This window comes from Mus caroli, unplaced genomic scaffold (genome assembly GCF_978045245.1).
Source record: "Mus caroli unplaced genomic scaffold, Mus_caroli_1 scaffold_19, whole genome shotgun sequence".
Lineage (NCBI taxonomy): Eukaryota > Metazoa > Chordata > Mammalia > Rodentia > Muridae > Mus > Mus caroli.
Window position 1 is genome coordinate 79173061 of NW_028227274.1, and position 7709 is coordinate 79180769.

At 44.3% G+C, this 7709-nt stretch overlaps 1 pseudogene; it reads left to right on the forward strand.

Annotated features, from left to right (window-relative positions):
• Window positions 1-4819: 4819 nt before the first annotated feature.
• On the forward strand, window positions 4820-4916 carry LOC115029948 (U6 spliceosomal RNA; annotated as a pseudogene).
• Window positions 4917-7709: the final 2793 nt, after the last annotated feature.

Genomic DNA, 7709 nt, shown 5'->3' on the forward strand with positions numbered 1-7709 from the left:
CGCAAACACACACACACACATACGCATAAATCACATGCATACACAAACATACACAGATATAAACACATCTATTACACACATACACATACATCACAAACACACACTACACAGACACACATCACACATGCACATATACTTATACCACACACACAACATACACCACACACACAGATACACACACACATACACATAAACCACACATATACACAAACACACAGAGATATAAACATGTATATTACACACATACACATACATCACACACACATTACACCCAGACACACACCTAGACACACACACACACACACACACACCTACACCTCTCACTTTTAAATGTTTTGATAGTACCCAGAACATGAATCAAAACTCTAAGGCTGGCTGGGTTCTAGCTCCCTGAGAGCTTGCTTAGCTAGCTTTGGAGACTTGGGAGGCTCAGGAAAGGTAGTCTATGTTTAAGGTGGTCCTTTCTTCAGAACGTCCATACGACATCTTTTCTGCAGTGCCAAAGATACTGCATGTGTTCATGCATGACCAAAAGGCTAAGTTTAATTTTGGAGCACAAAAATATAGCATTTGTCAACAAAGGACCAAGTCTGGGAAGACCCATGTCCTGGGGAAGAAAGAGCCTTGTAGAGCCTGGCACTTGCCAGATCGCTGATTTTCTATACAGAGAATTCACATTTTTGTGGCCGTTCAGTCTTTAACTTTTTGTGAAGGGGCGTGAAACATGCCATGCAGGACACGGGCGTTTGCCCACTGACGTTCATTTGCTCCCCTCTTGTCATCCTTAGCATACCTGTGACATCCCAGGATGACTCTTTGGCAAATATTTATCCCATGAACAAATTGGGTGCAGTTGAGTGTGAACATAATTTGTAAAATCACCATGTAAAACTCTTTGAAAAGGTTTTGGTAAAGCACCAAGATGAGCAGAAATGGCACAAGTTGAACTGGAAACTACGATTACGTTAAACCTGCACAGTGATGCTCTACTATAGAGTAAGGGCAGCTATCGTTTGTCACAGTATACACATCGGAAACTTGACCGCCTCTGCTGGAATTTGATACCTTTAAACAGATATCTCTAGTCTTCCAGCCAGACCTTCTGCTTGTACTAGACAGTTGAAAGGACTGCAGGTAGGTGGTCCCTGGCGAGGCTGTGATGGCGGAGCATGTGTGTGGATTGCGCTGGGCTCGATTCCGATGACACCTCCCTTGGATAACTTAAGGCATCATGTTAAGAGTATGGTTACCAAATCTACCTGCTTTACTAAGAAACTGATGCTGATGCCCAACTCTTTCAAGCCCTATCCTGGCTGCAGAGAAGGACTGGCCTTAAGCAGCGTGGGCTTAGATACCTCTGTGCCTTCTGATGCTTCCGTGGAGCTCGGAGGTGCTCAGGGGGAGTCGCTTCCTCAACCCCTCACACACTCCTAAGGGACCTTATGCGTCTGTCCCTCGGGATACGTAGGAACAGAAGAGAACCATCTGCCACTGTTGCCTCTGTTGAATTGCTCAGAGGCCTTGCTAGACTCAGCCTCTTGAGGCTCACTCCATTGTTTAGCCACCCCTTGCCTTTCTTTTATCTGGCATCCCTGCACAGAGCCCTGGCTCTGACCACATTTCTCCCCCCGCAGAGGCAAGGAGGGCACATGTCCACTTAATAACTGTGTTTGCGGTTGTTTATTCTGGTTCGAGTACTTATTTAAAGACCAAGGGTCACGGTGAGAAAGAAAGAGGGATTATGCGAGAGGAAATAAAAACAAATTAGCTTTTATATTGAATATGTTTAAAAAATGATGATGGGCTACCTACTCTCATTTCTAGGTAGAGTTCTCTCAGAGAGGATAATAAAGTCCGCTTAGGGTCAATTTACGCGATGCTAATTTTTTTGCAAACGTAAACTATGGTCAAGATGCTAAGATCTGCTCTGGGTGGTGGGGGACAGGCAGTATCCTCAGTGACAGTCAAGGCAGGCCTGGGTACATTTAAAAAGTATTGTGGTTTATTCTCTTTTAAAAAGAGACAGCCATCGCTTCCTTTGCACCACATCACGTGCTTTCTAAGGAATGACAGGCTACTTTGGGGGACAGTGCTCTTGCTTGGGCAAGTGACCATCATATACTCTTGTGACAGAGGCCAGATGGCGGGCTAACTCTAGGAACATTTTTTTTTTTAAAAGAAATCAATTTCATCCAGAAACAGGAATGTCTCATTAAGTGGCTCTATTAACTTTCCTTACCTCCACACGTCACCACCTCACAGGAATACGGGGACTTGAAGTGCCTGCTGGGGAGAGTTGAGGCTTGAGAGTTGGATGCCGGGCTGGTGAGGCAGGACTCTGCCACTGGGCTTCAAAGTGGGCACTGCTGGGCTTGCACTCTCTGCCGGGAGACATTGCCTCAGCGGAACAGAAGTTGCTAGAGGCGCCTGGGGCCACCAGGCATGGCTCTCTGTCCCTTCCTTCCCTCTCCTGACCCATGATGGAAATCAGTATCTTCATGTACCATTGGTCCTCAGTTGTCATGGTTTCTAACGAAGCTGAGTACGTAGGGGTAAAATCTGAAATAACTCACAGCGGCGTTTGAGAATACGACCCTTCCTAACAGTCATAAGGTGTTTCAGAGATGTTAACAATGAAAATAATAACAACCATGACAACAGAAAATGCTTGATAAAGGAAAATTGTCATGTTGCAATTGAAGGGTGGTATTAGCTGTGGCTATTACAGAAGGGGGGGGGGCGCTTTCAAGACAGACATTCCTTTCCATCGCAAATCCAACCTGAGCATTGAACTAGAGTGAACCAGAAGAAAACGCAACTGAAAACAGAATAAATGGCTGCTGTTTACCTAGGTTATTTCTAAACGGTAATGCAAAGATGTAATAGAAATAATTTAGACATATGGATACGAACCTTCAAAATCAATAGTGCAGGGAGAGCTATGAAGCATATGCTGATGCAATCAAACAGAATTGAATTTCATACAAACGCCGGCAAATCTCTATGAGATTATCACGGCAAAAACTTCATTTTCATTGATTTATAATGTATTATTATTGTCTCCACCAAACTGCCATAGACAGCCATTTAGCAGCTGCCAAGTGCCTTAAGGGTAAATAAAGGCTCTCACTGACGGGCTGGGTTATGGACGTTTAAGAGGCCAATAACTCACGGGGCGGCAGGTGGGGTGTTCCAGCAGTTTCTTGACTTCTTCCTTTTATTCGAATTAGATAATTCTTGGGACTTTTGGGGAGCATGGGGGTGTTTGCTGTTCACGCAGGAGTCACGTAAAGAGGAAAGAAATCTTTTGTAGCATAGAATTCGGCAAGCATGAAGCTTTAGCAGGATTCTCTATTTGTAGCTAATCTATGATGGATGTGATAAAACCCAACCCACCTACATCTCCACCTCTGCCTCCACCTCCACCTGTAGAACAAGGAGACCCTCTATAGGCTGAGATTGTCTTTGGGAGCCTGACTCTACCAAGGCCCAGCTCAGCTGGGAGCCGTGCATCTCCCTTACCTTTCTCTGTAATATAGCATCAATCTTATAATTTTGGGGGGTTTCCAGTTGTTGCTCTCTTGGCCCTCCATTCTCACAGAGAAAGTCTCTCACATTTTGAGCAGTAAGTTTGCTATCACAGTCTGGTCTTTGGAGGTAGAATCATATAAATGGTTATTCTATCTATGATTAAGAAACAAAACAAGATAGAACAACAACAACAACAACAACAAAAAGCCATAACATAGACAACCAACCAACCAACCAACCAACCAACCAACCAACCAACCAACCAACCAACCATAAAAGCCAGGAATATAGTCAGAGGTGATGGCAACCACTTGCTGAGGTAGGGTGATTGTTAGTTCAAGGTCAGCCTGGGCTATGTAGTAAGAATGTGTCTCAAAAGCTCCACCCAGTCCAACCAAATCAAAACACAGAAAGCCAGAGATAACATTAGTAACACGTTAGATGTTACGTTATGGTTTTAATAAACTGAATAAGGTTTTAAATAAACTAAAGTCATTTGCGATGTTGCACATGAAGCACATGGGAGGCTGAGGCAGGAGGATCTGATGATGTTGGCCAGTCTGGGATGCACATCTCAAACCTGTTTCAAAATAAATCAAGTTCAAAACCTGGGTGTTCATTACATTGTTTTATTGCAAGTAAAAAAAAATGTTTAGTCAAAAGTAAGATGAAGTCATTGCTTTTGTGTCTTAAAGTGTGACCTGTCCTGTCCTTGACTCCACCCTCACAGATCAGCTGTGGCATCTTGTGTCCTGCATCACTCTGAGAGTCAGCCAAAGTTATGGAATGACTGCTTGATTCTTTTCAACGTATCACTTTACAGTTTCCCCATTTATTCTATGGCACACCTCCCCCCCCCCCCCGAGGTCTGGTTTAATGAATGGAAAGGCAGCAGGATGCATAAAGAGGTCTTAGGAGCACAAGGAAAATGTTCACATGGGCAGTGCAGCCGAGACCATCATGGCCCACAAGCATGGAGTGTCACAGATAGTGAGTAGCATGCAGGCTTCATACTCCACAGGGCTCTTGCACTATGAAATCCACGTGACCCCTAAATGTTAGAGAAATGGGCATGTGCTCTGTATGGTCTAGAGAAGGACGTATCAGAGCTGCGCTTTTGGTGCTGGGTCAGCAAGCTTAGTAAGTGTGTAGCAAGCGAAAGCGAAAGCATAAATAGTAGGTAGCAGATACAGATAGCAGAAAGACAGTAGAACATGTCAAGTCAGGGGTTTGCAGGCATCCAGCAGAAACCTTCTGGGGGTGCTCGCTTTGGCAGCACATATACTAAATGTCAGGAACATATACTCCGTGTCAGGAATGACACAGAGAAGATTAGCATGGTCCCTGCGTAAGGATGGCATGCAAAGCTGGTATCTCTGTCTCCTGAGAGGCCCTGCCAGAGCCTTACAAATACAGAGGTGGATGTTAGCATCCAACCATTGGACTGAGCGCAGGGTCCCTAATGGAGGAGTTAGAGAAGGGACTGAAGGAGTTGAAGGGGTTTGCAACCACATAAGAAGGCCAACAATATCAACCAACCAGATCCCCCAGAACTCCCAGGGACTAAACCACCAACTAAGGAGTACACATGGCTCCAGCTGCATATGTAACAGAGGATGGCCTTGTCATGCATCAGTGGGAGGGGAGGTTCTTGGTCCTATGAAGGCTTGATAGATGCCCCAGTGTAGGAGAATAGAGGGCAGGGAGGTGGGAGTGGAAGGTGGGTGAAGGAACACCCTCATAGAAACAGGGGGAAGGAGGATGTGGTAAGGAGGGAGGGAAACTGGGAAAGGGGATAACATTTGAAATGTAAATAAAATATTCAATGATAATAATAATAATAAAGAAACCTTCTGGGGAAGTTGAGGCAGTCAGCTGTGCTTCATGAATGTAATGGCTATTCCTGGTTTTCAACTTGACTATATCTGGAATGTACTACAATCCAGAATTGGTGGGCTCACCTGTGATACAGATCTTGAGGCTGGAAGACACAGGCTTCTGACCTGATCTTGAGGCATAGTGGCTATGAAAAGCTTAGGCCCAGGAAAGGTACATGACTTTAATCTCAGAAAACTAAGGCAAGGAGATCTCTGAGTTCAAGGTCAGCCTGGGACAAAACAAGTCCAAGGTCCAGGTGTGATGGCACACACCTTGAATCTGGGCCACATCTTCTGCTGGAGGCCTACATAAGGATATTGGAAGAAGGAAGATTCGCTTTTCTTTGCCGCTTGCATTGACTTGCCAGCACATCTGTTGGACTCTACTTCTACAGAAGACCAGCTGAACCAACAAGCCTCATGGGACTGAGCAAGTACAAGATCCTTGGACTTCCATTCGCAGCTGACCATTGTTGGGGAAGTTGGACTACAGACTGTAAGTCATCATAACAAAGCCCTCAATTTAGAAAGACATTCTGTATGTTCTGTGACTCTCGAGAACCCTTCTCTATGTCTTTAAAGGGTTGGAGCAGCCCACTAACCCCTCTCGCAGGGACATTCCCACCACCTATAAAGGTCTAGCCCTCAGGACTCAACTGCTTCCCAAATGCTCATCTCCTAATAGCTTCACATTGGCATCCAATTGCAGTCCGTAAATGGGAGGAGTAAAGCAGTGCCCAGACCATAGCAACAGTTTTTACCCTACATAGGATGCAGAAAGCCCAGGGGCAAGAACAAGTAAATGGCAGACTGGGACGAAACTTCTTGGTGGTATAAACTGCCTGTGTGGCTCCCCTCTTGGTCCTGTATCCCCAACAAACTCACTGGCTCACTGTGCTGAACTTAGATGGCAACCTTGCTTTGAGAAGTCCGTGCTGTCTCTATCTGAAGTGAATAGAGATTCCTATCTCTATAGGAAAAGTCACACGACATATGCGCACAAGTTTTTAACATGATGGAACTTGACACAGCTTTAAGCTGGCATCTGTTTTTCTAGTCATAAGTTTAAATAACTGCAAAGATTGTTTCCTTTATATTGATACATGCATCGATCTCTCCTAGCACGTTTTAGATGGAGTATAAATATGATCGTGATTTAATTTGTGCTGTTTCTATTAAAAAAATACTTAAGTCTGGTGTGCTGGTGTATTCCTGAAATTCCAGTACTCATGATGTCAAGGCAGGAGTGTTACAAGTTCGAGACCAGCCTATAACACAGAGTAAGACACCGTCTCAAAACAAGTATCAGCGTATAATATCAGCACTCAGGGGACAAAGGCAGGAGGCTCTTAGTGAGTTGGAAGCCAGCTTCATCTACATAGTGAGTTCCAGGTCAGGTTGGATTTTACAGTAAAAAAAAAATGGTGAAAGACAAGAGAAAACAAAAACATATTAACAGGCTCTTCAAACGTTGGAAATTTAGGGTGGCAGTGGTGGTGCAGGCCTTTAATCCCAGTGCTCGGGAGGCAGAGGGAGGTGAATTGCAGAATTTGAGGCCAATCTGGTCTACAGATCGAGTTCTAGGACAAACAAACAAACAAAAGAGTTGGAAATTTAATATTATTTCTTTTTTCCCCATATGCTTGAATTTTAGTTTCTTTGCCTGGTGGGAATTTCCCCCAATATACACAATATACAATAATATGCATTCTCCTAGTGCGTGTGTGTGTGCTTGCGTGCATACTCGCGCACACACACATGCATACACACATGCACACACACATGAACACACTCTCACAGACTCATGCACACACACACACATATGCACACTTTTGATGTATCATATTATTTAGTCCTGTGTGAGGAAAGGATAGTAGCTAAAAATGTATTGATTGAGGAGGGGGATCAGTTCTCATCTGTGGATGTACATTCGTGTATAATGATCACTCATTGCTAGGGTGGCATAGTTCTCTAATCTCAAATCGACTCCTGTTTTCCTAGATATTTGCTAACACAAGTTAACAGACATGGAGGGAACTTGGTTGTGCCAATGACCAGCAGTATTTTAAACTTCTGCTAACAACCGTCCAGTGAACAACCATAACTAGTCATGAGTTTTCCTTCAAAATGATAAGTGCCAAGTTAGCAATCACCCCTCTTCAGATTTCTTACCTATCCTTGAGCCCCTTATTTGTAAACCTGGTAGCAAATTGCTTAAATGCCACTGTGCTTGTAGATCCAGGGCATCAAGCCCAGGGAACAGGAAGGAGCGTAGACAAATAGGCATGGTCTTTCATGTGG